Genomic DNA, 17,061 nt, shown 5'->3' on the forward strand with positions numbered 1-17,061 from the left:
TTTTGAGAGGTTAGTCTTCAAAAACCTAACATGCAGGCCATGTAATGAAACACCCACTGGGTTATTCATTGATTGTTAGTCATTCACAGTTGACTCTCAATGACAAACAAACTTATTTTCATCGTATCCCTTCATTTGTATTCATGGATGTTGGGCTTCTGTGAGAGGGAGATAACTGTGAAAGGCGCGTTGTGCTGCCGGCCATCCTGCTCTCCCGGTGGGATGCAGCCAGGAACCTCCCAGCCCCACAGCCAGCGAGCAACCTTGGCAGCACAGCCTGCCCCTCTCTGCGTTCACATTGTCACCAGGGCACCAGTTACTCCTAACATACAGGAGAGAAGTTAATATTTCAGTTCAAGCCTAAAAATGTTTTGCTGTGTTGTGGTAGTGTGATGACAGTAGGAAGAAACCCAGTTTTTCATTCTATAGAAATCAAATTGAAAGAAAATGTCATCAATGTGGAGGTCTTCAGTATAATTTTTCTGATCCTTACCTGAGGCTGTGAATTACATGGATGTAAAATGAGTGTAAAATAAAATAGAAAATAGAGAAATATCTGCTGCAAAAATGGAGAGGATAGAGGAAGGCAAGGGAGTAGGTAAAAAAAGAATAATAAGCATTACTACCCAGAGAAAGCTTTGGTTTTGAGACAGGGCGTTGGGCTATGGATGACTTGACCTTAGTCAAAAGAAAATGAAATACAGTAATATCTGGCCATGAATTATGCTTATGTCTACATTTACTCCAGCTAAAAATAAGAAATTGGTATAGCTGAGGACTCAAGTCTCTAATGGTGTTTACCAAGGAGGATGGATTACAGATGGAGAGGAAAACATGTTTTGATGTTTCTAGCTGTTCATATTGCATCACAAGATTTGGAACAAAATTTGGCAGCCCAGGAACCAATGAATTAGTTTCTTCTGTTAAAGTAGTTCAAGTCACACAACACATGTCTTTAGAGCCAAAGTACATCTGGAATTGCATCTTTATTTTGAATCTTTACATTTCTTTTTAGGTTCATCTTTCCATCAGTCTTCTCCCTGAAGTCAGTGGAAGTGGTGACTGCACACAGCCTTCAGGATGGGCCTCAAAGGAGTCCTCGTATTTTACCTGTCAGAAGTTCATGGCATAACTTTGCATTTAGGCCAGGGGCTTTTTTCCAGAATTTCTTTGGAGGACTGGAATTTCTGAGACTCAAGCAGACCTGAAGAAACATAATCAAGAACAGAACACTTTGAAAAATGATGCTTTAGTGCATTATGTTGCATATTTTTATGAGGTTATATAAAGTATTGTGATCTTCATCCAGCCTTGGGTCCCTGAGCGTGCCAACAGATGAGAAAATATTGTATTAATGTTGTCAGTGGTATGGCTGTCTCAGTGATGAAGTGGATTTCCCTAGACTTTGTACCAGGGGGTTTGGCCAGATAAAGTGCTAGGGACAGGCCTAAAAGCCTTTTTGTTACTTCTGGATGTAAAGAAGAAAGAGTTAAGGTACAAGGAAAGCCTTAGCTGAAGAACGTGTGTATGTACATCTGAATTTTTGTATAAGATGCTGAGATCATGAGTTAAGTTTTACATAGTTTAATGCACCAAAATTCTTGTATATTTTTATCAATTTAGAAGAAGCCTGTTCCCCAAAGCAGTATTTGATGCAGGCAAATGTTTCTATGTGCTTCCATGAATGTGGGCCAGCAAATCTGTGCCTCTCTGCTGCCACCGGTACAAGTGACCTTGAGTTTCTCTTCGGTGTGTTCTGGCTGCTCACGGTGGGGCAGGTAAAGGCTGTGCTGTGGATGAGAGCAGGGAATTCCTGCTGGGTGGGATGTGACCTGACCCTCCACTTATCCTCACCAGGTTTGTGTATGGCTCCCTTTCTTCTCACAGGACTGTTTCTAAGTGACACGTGGTCACTCGAGTGACCTCCCAGCACCATTAAGATTTGTAAAATGTCATAGAGTTAATGAATTCTCACAAAACCTGATGCCTCCACTTGTGAACAAGACATTCCTGTCTGCCTTCGTGCTGCTGGAAAGAGGCAAAAGCTGTTGCAGATGATGTGGGGAGAAAGGGCACCTCTTGAGCACTGATAACATCCGCTGTGTCCCCATCTTTCTGGCTCTCCTGAGTGGTTTCACAGTGAGACTGAGTAATTCTCTTGACAGAGTTATTTATATACTCTGTGACTCAGCTGTCTTCTGAGGGATGGCGGCTTGCCTGCCTGAGAAACAAACTTTGTGCTGCCACTTGTGTTGTTTTTTCTGTAAAATATTCATTCCATGATGTTAGATCAGTGACAGAAGTGCTATAAGCACCAAAAAAGTGTTGGAAAAAAAAAGGATGTGTAAATTGTTTTATATTAATCATAAACTGAAAAGATGGACAAAAGTGATTTGCTGTTTTTGTTTTCCTACCTTGTATTAATAACAAAAGACCTTCTGCTGCAGGAGGATTAAAAAATAGGGAGTCAGTGTTTGCTCTCAAGCCTGAACTTCATTTTACATCTGCAGAGTTTCTGTCTTGGTACAGTAATTCAGTGGGTTCTGTGAAATAGTTCCTACTTTATAATAACAATGAAAAATCAGAATCAGTGCTTCCTTTGTTGCCATGCATTATGAAATTATTTTCTTTTGTGTGAGGCACAGGTAGAGCATCATGAGATGTTCCTTGGATTTTTGCATGGGCTGCTAGCTTGAGTGGGCAAAACTTAAGCTGGGAAGAATATTCCTTTTTTTCTTGGGAACACTCAGTCTTTGTGTTACACCACTTCACCCTGGGTTTTGTGATGTCATTTTGCTGTGTGTTTTCATTCATTTGTATGCAGCAAGGTTGTTTTTGTATTTTGGGGCTTTTTTTGGGGGGGGGGGGGGGGCAGTATTCCTCCCCATATCCTGTGGTCTTTTTTTATTCTGTAACAGTAATTGTTTTGCATTTCCTTGAGGCAATGAGCCATTCCACTGGTGGGAGATAATATTTTTTTCTTTGCAGTGAGTTATGTGTATGAAAAGGCAGAGTATGTGGAATGGGTTTTAACCTTCATTGCTGTTGGTTTTCACCTTTTTCGATCTTCTTTTCACACTGTCTTTTTTAACCTAATTTCTAGTGGTTTTGTGCTGTTGCCTTTGTTTTTGCTGCAAGATAACTGAAGCTTAGCTTTGTCAGATGTTTGCATGCCTATTGCTTTAATCCAAGTAAATTCATCTTTATGAATTCAAAATCATCTTTATTCATATTGTCCTTGTTGTTAATTTAAAATAGAAATCCCTTACCAGCGTAGCAGTGCATTCAAATAAGAATTTAGAATACTTACAGCCTGATTATTTTGGTGTTATAGTGGGCTCATATACCAATGCCTGGAGCCTCTTGGCTATAATACCTGTTACTGGGAGGGAAAACTGTAGTAAGTGCTGAGGATATGTTCACCTTTGACTGCAGCTAAACATGCCAATCTATTTGGTCTTCAGCTCAAATTTTTTTTTTCAAGTAGATGCCTTGGTGAGAAGGAGCTAATTGCAGGCCAGGGGTGCTCTTTTAGCTTGCTTCAAGCTTCTGCCTAGCACGAGTCTGTTGCAGGTTCTTTGTGCTGGCTGGATCCAAATAGTCACACATGTACTGAAAGTAGAATGTGTTGGAGTGGAAATCCCATGCAGAGGGGGATGGATACTGGTCACTCACATGTGAGTGATGACCTTATGTCCTAGAAGGGGGACTCTCTTAACCTTTATTTTACCTTAGAATTGGGTAAATACTGCTACTTGTAATCACGTTTCCTCTACTGCACAGGAAATGCTGAGAAACCTGAGAAACATGCTTCTCTCTTTTCTGGATCTGGTGTACTGATTGTGCCTCATGTCCTTGAGAAGGACATTTGCTTCTCATGAGGACAGTGTAGGTGGCTGTGGGTGCAAACAATACCTAAAGCCAAGAAGATCAGAAGGGACATTTCACTTGGGCTAGATTAAAGTAGAAAAGTCAGGCTAATTCTAATGTTTCACAGGTGGAAAAACACAAAATATTTGACAAGCTGAAAGCTCAATGTGATTTCAGTTACACAGACACTAATGTCAAATAAGCAATTATACAGAAGTCAGATTTCTCCTGTAAATTTGTAGCACAGTAAAACATTATGCATAATTGCGTTACATATCGTTTTAAGGACGAAACTCATATTCCAGGCTCCATTAGCTTTCAGAGTCTTTGTAATATATCTGTTGAACACATCCTAAAAAGTTAGAGACAAGATTATCATTGATTTTTATTCACAGCAAGACATTTAGTGGAGAATTGATGCTGCAGTTTCAGTTCTATTTCTTTAAATACCTGTTGTCTTAAATTTTGATATCTCTATCCTCAAGATCCTCACTGTACACCAGTCATGATTCTGGGTGTAGGTTTTGACCCAGTTAACAGTGACTCAGCCATTGCTGCTCCTGGGTTCCAGCTCTGCCCTGTTGCCAGAAGTTACAGCCTCTGCAGCAGAGATGCTGGAGGCAAATCTCTGAATCTGTCTTGCCCTTACAATTCACAGTCTGACATTTTAATGTGAATGGCAGTTTAAATAGCCTAGGCCATGAGCTGGAGTGACTGAGGAAAGGGCCCTTGGGATAGTGATATAAGTGTGAAAGTAGCTTAAAATCAATTTAGTCATCTGGAATCTCATTATCCCTTTTCTCCTGGCAGCTTTGGACCAAACACTGAGCTTGTTCTATCCTTATCTGCACTAAATGTCCACTGTTTCTACACACATAATGATTATTATCTACAGCCAGAAAGTTGCCTTGGAGATGTATCTATCTCAGAGGTGTTGTGAAGGAGATGACTCTTGGAAAAGACTCTAAAGATCAGCTGATCATCTGATACCAGATTACATATAAGGTTATTATTCTTCTCTGTCATGAGGTGTGTGGTCTCAGCTGTCTTAGGCCTAAAGCTGGAAAGTTTTTTGTACTGTTTGGAGATGGGGGTGGTGGCTCTGTTTCCTGGTATTCGTTGTCCTTAATGTAATGGTGTTTCCATCAGATGTGTAAATTCTAAAGTAGGAAGAGTCTTATTTCTAGATAGTGTTAAATGCACACAATGCTGCTCTGAATCAATAGGATTAATCAATTCTTTCTGTCTGTTATGTTTTCTAATTTCTGTTCTGAATTGTTTTGTTTTGTTAACACACTGTGTCAATTTAGGTTTGTGCTTTTGGGTTAGAAATGGGGCTCCCTCTGTTCCCATCAGCTCTTCAGCTTTTGGAAACTGAAAGCCTTTGATATTGCTCTCTTTTCAAGCCTATTCTGTAATAAGAATAATACAATATAAATTGTTAGCAAAAATAACCTTCTGAAATGTGGTTCAGAAGCAGAAATTCAGTTCTGAAAGTTGAAGTGCTGATAGGAAAACCAGTAGATTCAGAGCAGAAAAGTTACTAATGCTATTTCAATGCAGAATTATGGTTTAGTGAGAGACATTCCACAAACATTGGATAATACAAAAGAAATAAATATAAAAGAAAGAGAAGACTAGTATTCCTACTTACCTTTATAGAGATGTATACCTGCCTTTCAAACAAGGTCATGACCAGCCTGTGGAAGCTGTAACACAGCTGGAATAGCAGCACAGAAATTGCCTGATACCCGTGGATTGATGTCTTTAGTGCCGCGAAGCCTTGCCCTGCCTCCATTCCGGTCCAGCGTGGCAGGTGATGATGGGAGATACATGGTAACATAATGTTTTCTAGTGCTTTATCATATTCATAATCTCTGTATTGTTGTAGTACCGATTTTGTTGATCCGTGCTGTGAGTACTGACCTGGTATTTTGCCTTCTTTGTCTCAATCACACTGTAAATAGAGGAACCACAGTAATTTTCAGGAATGGATATGACTCGATAGCAGCAAAAGCATGTTCTTCATTTGCTCTGTGATGAAATCTGTATAAGAATCCCTCTGTAACAGGCTACTGACCCTTATAAAATGCCTTTGTACAAGTATATTCATTATCAGCCACTGTCAAAGAAACAAATTCTTTCTTTCCTCTTGAGGTGAAGTGTTCTGAATGACAAGCATAAGAGAAATGATACAGTAATTTGCTGATTTAAGGTGTGGGAAGTTGATTCACAGTTTACAGAAACAGCAGTGATGTCAGTCTACCAATAAAGGATTTTTAGACTTCAGATAAAGGCATGCTTTTGACTGTATTTTGGACTAGACTTTATTAAATAAAGATACAAAAAGAACACCTAGTTTGTGTTGTTGAAAGTCAGTGTTTGCATATACAGCTGTAATATTTGAAATGCCTCTTTATTCTAAAGATAGACAAATTTACAGATCCTGCTGGTGACCACTATCCTGTGATGGTAACAACTGCTGGCAATATTACACCAAGCTACTGAATGCTTCCCCTCTACTTGCATTGTTTTCTGCAAAATTATCACATGTATTCTGCAAAGGCCAGGTTGACTCATATAATTCATCTCTTTTGACTCCTTTATTAGTATTTTTGCCCTTTCAGACATGTTGAACAGCCCTGTTGACAGCATTTGGAATTCTCCTGGAAGCTCATTCTCGAAGTGTAATTCTTGTAGGAGTTGTGTTTGTAGGGCTACCCTAAGACTGGGAGATTTTGGGTTGCATCCTTCAACCTCCTGTTCTGGACAGGGTACAAAGGAATGAGACAATGGATCTGGAGGGAAAAGGAGACTGAGAAGAAACAAATACTCTTTCCTGTGTGGCAGCTCTCTGACTTTGCTGCTGGGCTCACGGGAAGACGTGAGGAGTGTGTGGTTTCTGCAGTCACAAAGCCCAGCTTTTGGAAATGTCAGGCGCTCGCCCCTGGCTCCCGCTGAGCAGTGACCATGGCAGGCAGCCCCTGGAATCGGCTTCCCTTTGAGTCCCCAGCTGAACCAGACACTGTGAGCCTCCCTCCCAGGCACAGCACTGAATGCATGCAAGTGGAGGTGTGTGTTTCTTGAAGAGGTGAAGACTTGACAGAAAAGGTTTGCTCTGTTTCAGATAGTGCAGAGATAGCAGTTCACTCGCATCTTAAACTGCCCTTAAGGAAAGGTATAAGTCAATATTATTTCAGGCAGGATAAAAGGTAGAGTGTGTTCATAGAATAATAATGGTAGAAGCACAGACAGGCTGCCTTATTGCCTGAGATGACTTTGTTGCAGCAAGGCAGGATTAGCATTCAATCAAATCATTAACTTCTTGTTTTTGAAGGTGGTCTCTGTGCCCGTGTGCTCTTGTGTGGGTACCTCCCTCACCTGCCCAGTCCCACAGCTGGTGGCCACGCTGGCCAGTCGAGCTGTGCAGGTCCTGTGTCCCTGACAGGAGCTGGGGCTGAGCTGCCGAGCCCTTGCTGAGTACCCGAATGCTGGGGAGGCTCTGCTGTGGGGTGGCCTGGCTGCAGCTACCCCTTGTTACAGACAAGCTCTGCACAGGTTTGTTACCACAGCCTGGAACAGGAGTTAAATGCACTGCTTAGTGTGTGGCAACGAGGTAAAAGACTGAAAGATTCTCAAACTTGCCATAAATTGTGTCTCAAAGTCCTGCCTCTTGAATTTTACATTCAAGAGCTGTAAAGTAAAGACAGAAGGAGAAATTTCAGTATGGATAGCTCTGCTAATTGAACTAATAACACCTTCTAGGGAAGATGACAGATAAAAGCACAACAGGATTGGATTTCTGCTGGCTCCTAGAACAAAATTCAAAGAGCAGATTTTTTTTCTGGGAAGTATATTCATTCCTGTCTTTGTGTTTTCCCATTCTTTGTTCTGTACTTAAAATAGTAATGCCAGGAGATGTAGGAAAAAGTGAGATTGTGATAGAAATCCTGGACTGCTTTTCAGAGAGTGCTAATCAGCAATCAGGTTTCAAGCAGATCAGTCAGTAGTTTCAAATATTTCCAACATGAGATATGTGCGTGCGTTCCTAAATGTTTGGTGGTCGCATGAAGGAAGATCTTGACAGTTTCTCCAGATAAATAGAGAAAGTAAAAATATAAATCCTGTAAACCAGAAGTGGTTTAGCCATTGGAGCTATCACAACTGCCTTGATGGTGATGGGTGGGGACTCCCCCAGGGCAGGAGTGGGAATGGAGCTGCAGGAAGGGTGAGCAAACTCCCCAGCAGGTGCATCTTGGCATTTTCCTGTGAGGGCAGAGCCCTGATTGTTTCTGTGATGGGACACTTTACATGATGATCTGCATGCACAGAGCTGCCTCTGAGCTGTCTCTCTGCCTGCCTGCCATTATTCCAGATTAATTGCTGCTCTTTCCTAAATGCTCTGGCTTGGTGTACTGAGCCAGTGCTGGCATTACAGGAAAAGCAAGGGGCTGGTGGGTTTCTTATCACTGCGTTGGTCCCTTACAGCATGAGAGGTGCTCTTGCTCCTCCCTTTTGAATTTTCCAAGGACAAGCATTTGTGGTGTCAGGGCTGCTTTATGGGTCTCCGTGGTCTGGCCAGAGAGACCTCCTGGGATGGCAGGAGCGCTGGCCTCGGAGCAGGCACGGCCGCAGTGCTGCAGGACAAACTCCAGGAGCAGGCACACACGCAGGGCATGAGCTCGGGGCACAGCTGGCAGTGGGAGAAGGGAAGTGGGATTGCTGCAGGCAGACAAGATCTGGAGGGTCTCAAAGACACGTGAGTGGGGAAGTCACAGTTTTTTGTGTTGAAAGCAAGGCAGGAAGGAAGGGCAACTTTGCAAGGACACGGTGGTGGGAAGCGAGGCAGGATTTGTTTTCAAATCAGAAGATTTGTGTTTTGTATTCAGAGAGCTGTGTTGTTCTTGTTTAGGATTTTGTGTTCTATTTAAATAGCTTTGGGGACTGAAGCCTTTGTCTGCTCGTGGCATGGTCTCCCTGAAGGCTGCTCCCCGCCGTGGGTGCCCTCCGGCTGGCTCCAAGGCTGCCTGCCAGGCTGCCGTGTCCTCTCCCTGGCTTCCCAGCTCCTCACCTGCATCCCCAGTGGAGTTTGTTCCTAATCTGGCACCAGCAAAACCATTACTAGAGCTTGCCATGCCCCTTACACTCAGTCCTTACCATTATGAGATGAGGATCTATGGATGCACCCAGGCTGCTGCAATTTCCCAAGTGGACAGTGGGTCCTGGTCTTTTCTTCAGGAAACCCAAGTAATTTCCTGCCTGGGTTTGTTACTGTCAGTGCCCAGCATTTCTAGGGAAACCATCAGTTATTTGAATGTCCTAAGAAATAATTTTAGCCCTGAAATGTTTTTATTTATGTTCATTTTCTTTGACTTAGCTGGACCAGATAATGTGCACATCTAACTGTTTCCTTCTTAGAGCTAAATGGGGAGTTGCTAGAGATTGAGAGAGAATAAATATTCATGTAACTCTTAACTAAAGATTTCAGTAGTTATTGCAACCAAAAATACGCTTTTCTTATATCTTATGTAACTTCTTACGCATTTCTTTTGTTACTGTGACAGGATTCACAAATTCGTGTTACTCCACAAACCATGTACATCAACGGACTGCTTCCTGGTGGGTGCTTCCCTGCCCCTGGTTGGTCCTGTCACTGCACACAGCTGCCTGTGAGGATGCTGTGACACCAGAACTGACCTCAGGCCCTGCTCTTCCAGGCCTGCTCAGTCCTCCAGAGCAGGAGTGGTATTGGGTTTGGAGGCAGCTGAGACACAGACTGCGTTTGGAGCATTGGAAGAGGCCGTATCAGTGCTGGGTGGTAAGTGTCCTGAGAAATCAGGTGTTTCAAAGCAGCTTTGGGTCCTCTTTCTGTCCTCGGCTCTTCAAGTTCTTGTTGTGACTTACTGAGGTCTATTATTCGTGCACTTCACAGGGTTGCTATGGAATTTATTAGGCTGAGTTGTGAATGCAGGGAGCAGTTGCTTTCAAAAGAGAAAGAAATATGGTTTGCAGGGCTGCCTATAGATTTAAGATATGCAAATTCTGTTTCTTGGAACCTTTAAAAAAATGATTTTTTTGCCCACATTTCCTCTCTGTACTTTGAGTTTGGAGAATTTTGCTTTCTAATTATTTCTTTTGGGGAGGGTTATGTGAAAATAACAAGAAGAGAGAAACTCATGTCTGACAACTCTCCCAGATTCCTCTTCAGTGTATGCAAGAGGCACCTCCTAAAAGCAGCAGCATCCTCTACATGTGTAAATTAACTTTTCAGTAACGCAGGAAGACTTTGAATTGTTTTGGGGAGGGATTTATTCAAATATACAAAAACAAGTAGAAGTTTGCTCTTTGAGGTATATTACGGTGAGCAGAAGGGACAGCAGAAGCTTACCTGGAGCAGGATCCATGAACCTTGCAGGGATTTTAGGCAGGTCAGATTTCAGAGAACCAGACAGAGCAGCAAGGTCATGTTTGGGGCTTACACGTGGACATCTTGGTTCCCGTCTTTGAAACTGGGAATGTAGGAAGCTGCTGCCAGAATCTGGGAAGTCCTGGATCAGTAAAGTGCCTAGCAGGGAGCAAGACACCTGTGAAGGTGGGAGGTGGAGGAAGTGCTCACTGGGAAATAAGGTCAGGCTTGGTTTTTTACATAACAACCCAGCAACACAAGTTCATGGTTTCTGATTGTAGAAGATCTCTTTACTAATTTGATCTGTGTGATGGGACAAGAAATAAGCCAGGGCTGGGGTAGTTTTAGGTTTAGTTTTACCAAGGAAGACTTAGTTACAGAACTGGAAAGACTGGAAAAGGAAAATGGGTGGAAAAGCAGTATTTCTAGATTGCTTAGCTAAAGCATAGTCTTAGTGCAGTTGGGTAACAGTTACAGATGGAATTTGATACATGAAAAGAAACACAGTTCTGGATGATGACCAAGCAATGTTCTTCAGAGTCTCATAAAAGCAAAGTAAAAATAGGATTGTTAGAAGAGAACTTGATCTCAAAAATATTGGAAAGTATTTTTCTACAGAACACCTTAAGGAAAGTGAAAAAGGAAGCTACCCAGGGACTAGCTGTGTTGAGGTCTTTCTGCAAACAGATAGTAAAGTTATCACTTCTTAACTAGAGGAACTTTGTAAATTCCTTGGGGATAGTTTTCACCTGTATCCGAAGGAGGAAGCCAAGTCCAAGACATTGAAATATCAAAATGCAAAAAGGCAAGCTGAAAGATAGCGACAGATAAACCAGAAATCCAATAGATCCTCATACTATGTCTTGATGAATTCTAAATGTGAAAGATTAATCTTTTAATGTGCCCCTGGGTACATTCAGCCATCCCTGGATCTGCTTACCAAGGCTGCGACATTTTCCAAATGACCTCTCTACTTCTTGTAATCTTAAATCCTGTTCAAAAGCATGTTATTGTTATGTCTGAATATTAAATTTTAAGCAAGGTAATGGATTACCTTTTGAAGAGCTGCATGATCACTCTCATTTTATCTGTGCTAGTTAAACCTTGATTTTTACCTTGGCTGGATTAGTTTCAAACTGACAAAACAGCTCTTGCTTGAGCTGGAGGAGGATCTCAGTCCTGCAAGCAATGCAAAGTCACAGCCAGCTGGAAGATGTCTCAGCTTCAGTGTCAGTGTTGCAGGTGCTTTATATTCCTTTATTTCACACTTCTTTCCAAGTCAACCCAAAAGCTTACACCTTCACAAAGTAATGCTGTAATGAGGTATTTCTGGTTCTGAGCATTATAAATGTGTCAGCTTTCCAGCCTGGGCAGTAGCTGTAACTCTCTTTTGTAAATGTGGGCATGGAAGCACGAGGGGACACAAGGGCTGCCTGGTGCCCACATTGTCATCAGCAGTGCGAGCAAGAACAGGGCCCAGCACTCCTGGTCCGGGGTCTGGTGTGAGCTCCTGGAGCCACTCACGGAGGGGCAATTAGTGGTGGATTCATTTGGAAAACCCAGCCAAGAAGCAAAATTAAAACAAAATTATGCTATTTCCTGGCAACTAGCAAAGCTAAATTAAGCCGGCCAATTCCTGATAAAATCACAGCAGGGAAAGCAGAACAAGCAAACCAGAACTCTGTTTTGCAGTTAGATCCTGTGCTATTTTTAAGTCATCCTGACAGCTTGTTAAATGCCAGTCTGGAGAGCAGCTCGAAGTACTGACTCTCACTTCAGACATGTTCCACGGGGGGCTGTGCCCTGAGAAGATGACTTGCAGCAGAGTGCCCTTTCCATATGGGAGTCAGACCCTGCAGCAGCCCGGGACTCAGGCTCTGTGTGTGTCTTTAAACCTTTGCTGTTAGTTCTCCATATGGTCTCACCACTGTTACACGCTCAGATTGTGCTGCATAATTTTCAATGACACATTTTGATGTTTCCAGACCTGTGTGCTCTCTGTAGAACACACTTTGCAGTAAATACAAGTTACACAGGCACCCTGAGAGGTCTTGGCTGGCCCTCTAAGGGACTGTTGGGCATCCTCGTGGCCAGCCATTGCCAGTGCTCCAGTTGAAGTGGTAAGAGAATGAATTTTCTGAATATCCAAATATATTTACAATTCTGGGAAAAGGGAAAAAAAAAAAGGTTGAAGCAGTTGTCCTAACTTCTTGGGAGGGATGTGGTATTCACACCTCCTAAGCTGCTATCACACTTAGGTGCTTGTGTTAGGAGGAGGAGTTACCAGTCTCTGCCAGTGGAAGATAGCACAGCCTGTCTCTTCTCTCCATCCATGGGTGCATTGCACTGTCTGTAAAACTTTTTGTGACAGACTTTGAATAAGCTGGAAATGTCAATGGCAGAGCTGGATTGAGAATGCAGAAGACCATTTACAAAGGATCATAGGAAAGGAGTGTTTCCATTTTCCTCTATGAGGCTTTGTGGTGTTGCTGCCTCTCATTTTCTATTAGTGATGTGTTCTGCAGAGTGAAGCAAAGCTTTCTTGTACTTAATTCAGAGTAGCATCCCTGATGCCTTGTAAATCTGGTAAGAATTGAGCACAGGAGCACAGACTCCCAAGCATGATAATTCTGCAGATTTCTTTTTCATATTGAAAATTTTTTAGTATCAGAAGTTACATTTGGATAACAGAATCCTATCACCATATTTTAATATGGTGTAAGTGAAACCACATAGTAACTAATTTCTTTTTGAATACAGAATTCTTTTGTTAAATCTAAATCTCTTCCTAGTCCTACTTTAGGCAGTATTTTAAGGGCTGGAGTTTGGTTTAGTCCCATGGGAGTTCCATTACAGACCTCTGAGCATTTCCCTCGATTGCTAAAGTTGATGTCTATTTATGGTGCCATTTATTAGCATCCAAGTACATGTTGTTATTATGTTGTTTTTAACATCCTGAAGTTGTACAGCTGAAGGTTTCATTTAACACATTTGAGTGCACAGTAGGCAGTACAGGATAGGATAATGGAACTCCATCTTTCTAGTTTTATGGGCCTAATCATCTTTATCTCTTTATTAGTTTACCAAAACCTTCCTTCCCTCCCAGCCTAATGCACAGAATGAGTTACCTTTACTTTAGTGTCAGTGAGTGTGAGGTGTTTGGGGTTTTTTTAATGAAATCTTTGTATTTTGGGAAGTTCATTTTCCTTATCAAATCCCATCATTTATGACTCACTAACTCCTGATGACAATGTGTTGAAGTAGATCCTTTCCCATTACGAGGTACCTACATGCTTAACCAAAACTCAGACCTGAATCAGATTTTATCTTCTTTGCTATAGCTCTTAACTTCTGTTCCATACCCCCAGACTGCTTTCAATTTCCACTTAGAGCATCTTATATCCTTGCTGTTACATCCTATATCCCTTGCATAGGTATAACCACAGAGAAGGGGTTGGCATCAAAGAAATAAAACAATTTCATACATTCCTACATTGAAAGGCAGTTTATCTACATGTCAGATTAAAGTTTCTTTCTCCAAAATGCATTACCCCAGGGTAGGAGGGTTCAGAGACCCACCAACAGCTGGTACCTTGCTCCCTCTTTAGAGGAAACATCACCTTTTTCCAGTTATATGTTTGCAAGAGGCACTAACATGACATTATTCTACTCCTTTTTGAAATCCTGAAATGTTGTGTTAGAGAGACACTGCTACTGTGTTAGAAATGCATCCAGTAATAATAGCTCAATATTTTTACAGGTGTCTGTGAATAGGTGTCATATTCGTGGCTTCATTATTTTCTTATTTCTTCCATTACAGCTCTGTTGTTTTCTCAGAACAGTTCCAGGGGCTTTAGGAGCTGTGTTTTGAGAAAAAGACTTCACTGAGGTTTTGCAGTGCTGAGCCTAAATTGGTCCTTTCCTGGAGTCACCTATCAGTGTCACAGGAGTGCATTTCTTGGAGCCTCATGTCCTGGCTGACCACTAAAAAGAGCTTCCAAAGTGCACACATTGCCAGGGGAGTTTTCACATTTACCCTTGCACACACATTTGGGAGTAGATTCCCAAGAGGTTGCATCGAGATCTTTTTAAGTACTCAGATATGAGTGTGCTTTGCATAGTAATTATATACAGATGTAATTGCTGAAGTGTTGAAAATATGAGATGATTCAGTTAATTCATGGTAAGTGCAATAGCAGACCCTGCTGTGTTTCAGACCCACCTCCCTGCAAAATGGATTTTTTTATTTAACAAAAAGTCATATTTATGCACAACTCTATTTGTGCTTGTGGAGTAAAAGCAGGAGAAACACTCAAATGGGACAAGTTGACATCTTATTCATTACAGTTACAGTGAACAGCGGGGAAAAGTCGATACCAGCATTGGTATTGTCCAGTGTGACAAATGGTACTGTGAGCTCCTGCAACACACTTGCTGTAAGATGACTTTTTGAAGCAGGTAATAAAAAAAGAATCTGTTCACAGAATTCAGTATTTGTACAGAAGTTCTTTGTTTCTTTTTGAAGGCAAAACTTCAGTTTCACCGAATTTTTTCTGCTGGTGTTTGTGAGGCTGTCAGGACCAAAACAACCCCTAGACAAAAAAAGACTGTCTGGCCCTGAAACTTGATCCCTTGATTCATCTTAAACTGCGATTTCTGTTTTGTTCCCACTGCCTTTATCAATCTCTCTCAGCAGCACTGTGTAAGGTGTTGGGAACCACGGCCACACCAAGACATGGCTCTGAAATGAGCTCTTTGAGTAGCAGAAGAGATTTTGTGCTTCTGGAGAATGACTGGAGAGAAACAGAGCCTGGGGCATCCCCTCTCCTTGAGGGGAGGTTTTGCAGACCTGTGGTCTGTGCAGAGTTTTATTTATCTTCCTAGGTAGTATTAAAATACCCCTTAAAAGCAATGCATTTAGTAACTTAGGATTCAGTGGAAAACACTGAATTATTATGATTTTATAGTATGTTTCTGTTTTCAAATGTAATGTAAATGCCAAGAAATGATATTTTGAGATTGTTCTAAATTCTGAAAATATGAGATTCTACTCCAAAAATGCTTTAAAATACTGAAGACTTTAACCTATGAACTTGCACAACTATTTTGCAAGGCGTTTCTGATTTCTCAGTGTCATCTGTGCAGGCCAGCTTGAGTTGAAAGAGGGAAGGACACCTGGGTAACTGTAAAGGTGTATGTTATACACAGCTGTGTGGGGTAACTGCAGCTACACTGACCATAGTGATGGTGTTTTATAAATCACTTTCCTAACGTCCCAATGTTCCTGGCAGTTTAGTACCAATAGTGAGGGAAAAGATACAAAAGGATGCCCAAAGTTATGTTGGAGTTCTTTTGGTGTGAAATAATACAGAACTGCAACTGCCATGCTTTCATTCAAGTCTCACCTCTCTTGTGACCTTTTGGTTGAGGGTAGCAAATCTTATGCAAAGCTTTGTATTTTGTTGTGTTTTAGTCACATCCTGTTCCTCTTGGTCAGGTTCAAATGCAGCCTCACAGCTTTAAACTTACCCAAGCAGGTCTTCCAGGTTTGGAGTTTAAATCCCATCAGCTGTGGGACAGGAGTCCTAAAGAAACCCAGAGACCTCACAGGGAGCTCTGGTGGTTCCCCTCCATCCTGAGCCCCCACTTGGAGGCTTTGTGTCCTGGCCGTAGGTCGTGGTGCGTTTCAGAGATGTGGCACAGGGTCCTGGGTAGGAGTGGCCCATCAAGGGCTCTGGGCTCTTAGCTGATGACCAGTTCTGGCCAGACATTGCTGGAAGTTGTTACAGGGCAGGGGGATGAATGGTGCTTCCTTTTGTGCTCAGTTCTCATCACGATGTTTGTATGAAATTTCGCCTTTCTGTGAAGCAGCTGCTCAGCATCATCCGCATGGAAATGAGGGGATCTCCTCACCTGTCTCATTGTGTTAGCTGCAGTTAAATACTTCTTGCAAAGCCCTGGATGAATTTCATGACTAATAGTATATAGTGAAGAAAAAGTCATTAAAACCTTCCCAAAATATAGGAAGTGTCACCTGTGTGCACTGTGTTTTTTCCAGCTTGGCCTCTTATGTAAAACAGTGGCAAAATGTCAGCTGGAAGTAAATCTCTGTGCTCAGGCCTGTCACACAAGCAGAGACATCTCAAGCGTGAGCGGTTGCTTCAAGCACTGCTTTCATTGGGAGTCTTGAAACTTTCCTTTAAACCTTGGAGTGACTCAGCCGCACTGTCCCTGTCCAAATCCAAGCTGGCTGGATGCCAGGGAGACCAAACCTTCTCAGTACTGAATTACAATTCTTTTAGCTAAAAAACTGATACTGTTTACATCTATAAGTCATTAGCTTTTATTGAACAGAGGCATCAGAAGAACATGATCAGTTACTGTACCCCGTGGAAAAGATGGGTGTATAATATCCCCGTTCCAGGATTTGATCTTTTTCCTGCAAGCAGAAATAGTCTCAGAAGGGAAACTGTTGCCTTGAGAATTCACAGCAGCCAAGGTTCAAAGAGGTAAAGGCAAGTTTGTTGCAGGACAGATTTTTTCCTTTTCTTTGAAAAACACAGAACTCATTTATTGGTCACACTGTACCAGAGATGTACACAGGGGCAATTGGATATTTGCTTGGCTGCTTTTCTTGTTTCTAGTGGAAATACAAATGAAAACTATAAACCATTAATCCTCAGTTTAGTTTTGCAAAGTATTGAGCAGCATTTAAAAACAATTAGTTTGCTTCACAGCAGAAGTCGTTAGAGGAGAGGGATTTAGCAGCTGCTTCAGCTCAGGAT

General features: G+C 41.9%; 2 long non-coding RNA genes across 2 annotated transcripts in view; both read left to right on the forward strand.

Annotated features, from left to right (window-relative positions):
* Positions 1 to 1,076, forward strand: part of LOC125334483 — a 144,089-nt gene extending 143,013 nt beyond the window's left edge. The window contains exon 3 of the long non-coding RNA XR_007207148.1: positions 1,016 to 1,076. This is a non-coding gene — a long non-coding RNA (uncharacterized LOC125334483). The remainder of the gene's footprint in view (positions 1 to 1,015) is intronic.
* An 8,395-nt stretch (positions 1,077 to 9,471) lies between these two features.
* Positions 9,472 to 17,061, forward strand: part of LOC125334376 — a 63,333-nt gene continuing 55,743 nt past the window's right edge. The window contains exon 1 of the long non-coding RNA XR_007207129.1: positions 9,472 to 9,688. This is a non-coding gene — a long non-coding RNA (uncharacterized LOC125334376). The remainder of the gene's footprint in view (positions 9,689 to 17,061) is intronic.

This window comes from Corvus hawaiiensis, chromosome 16 (assembly GCF_020740725.1).
Source record: "Corvus hawaiiensis isolate bCorHaw1 chromosome 16, bCorHaw1.pri.cur, whole genome shotgun sequence".
NCBI classification, from domain to species: domain Eukaryota; kingdom Metazoa; phylum Chordata; class Aves; order Passeriformes; family Corvidae; genus Corvus; species Corvus hawaiiensis.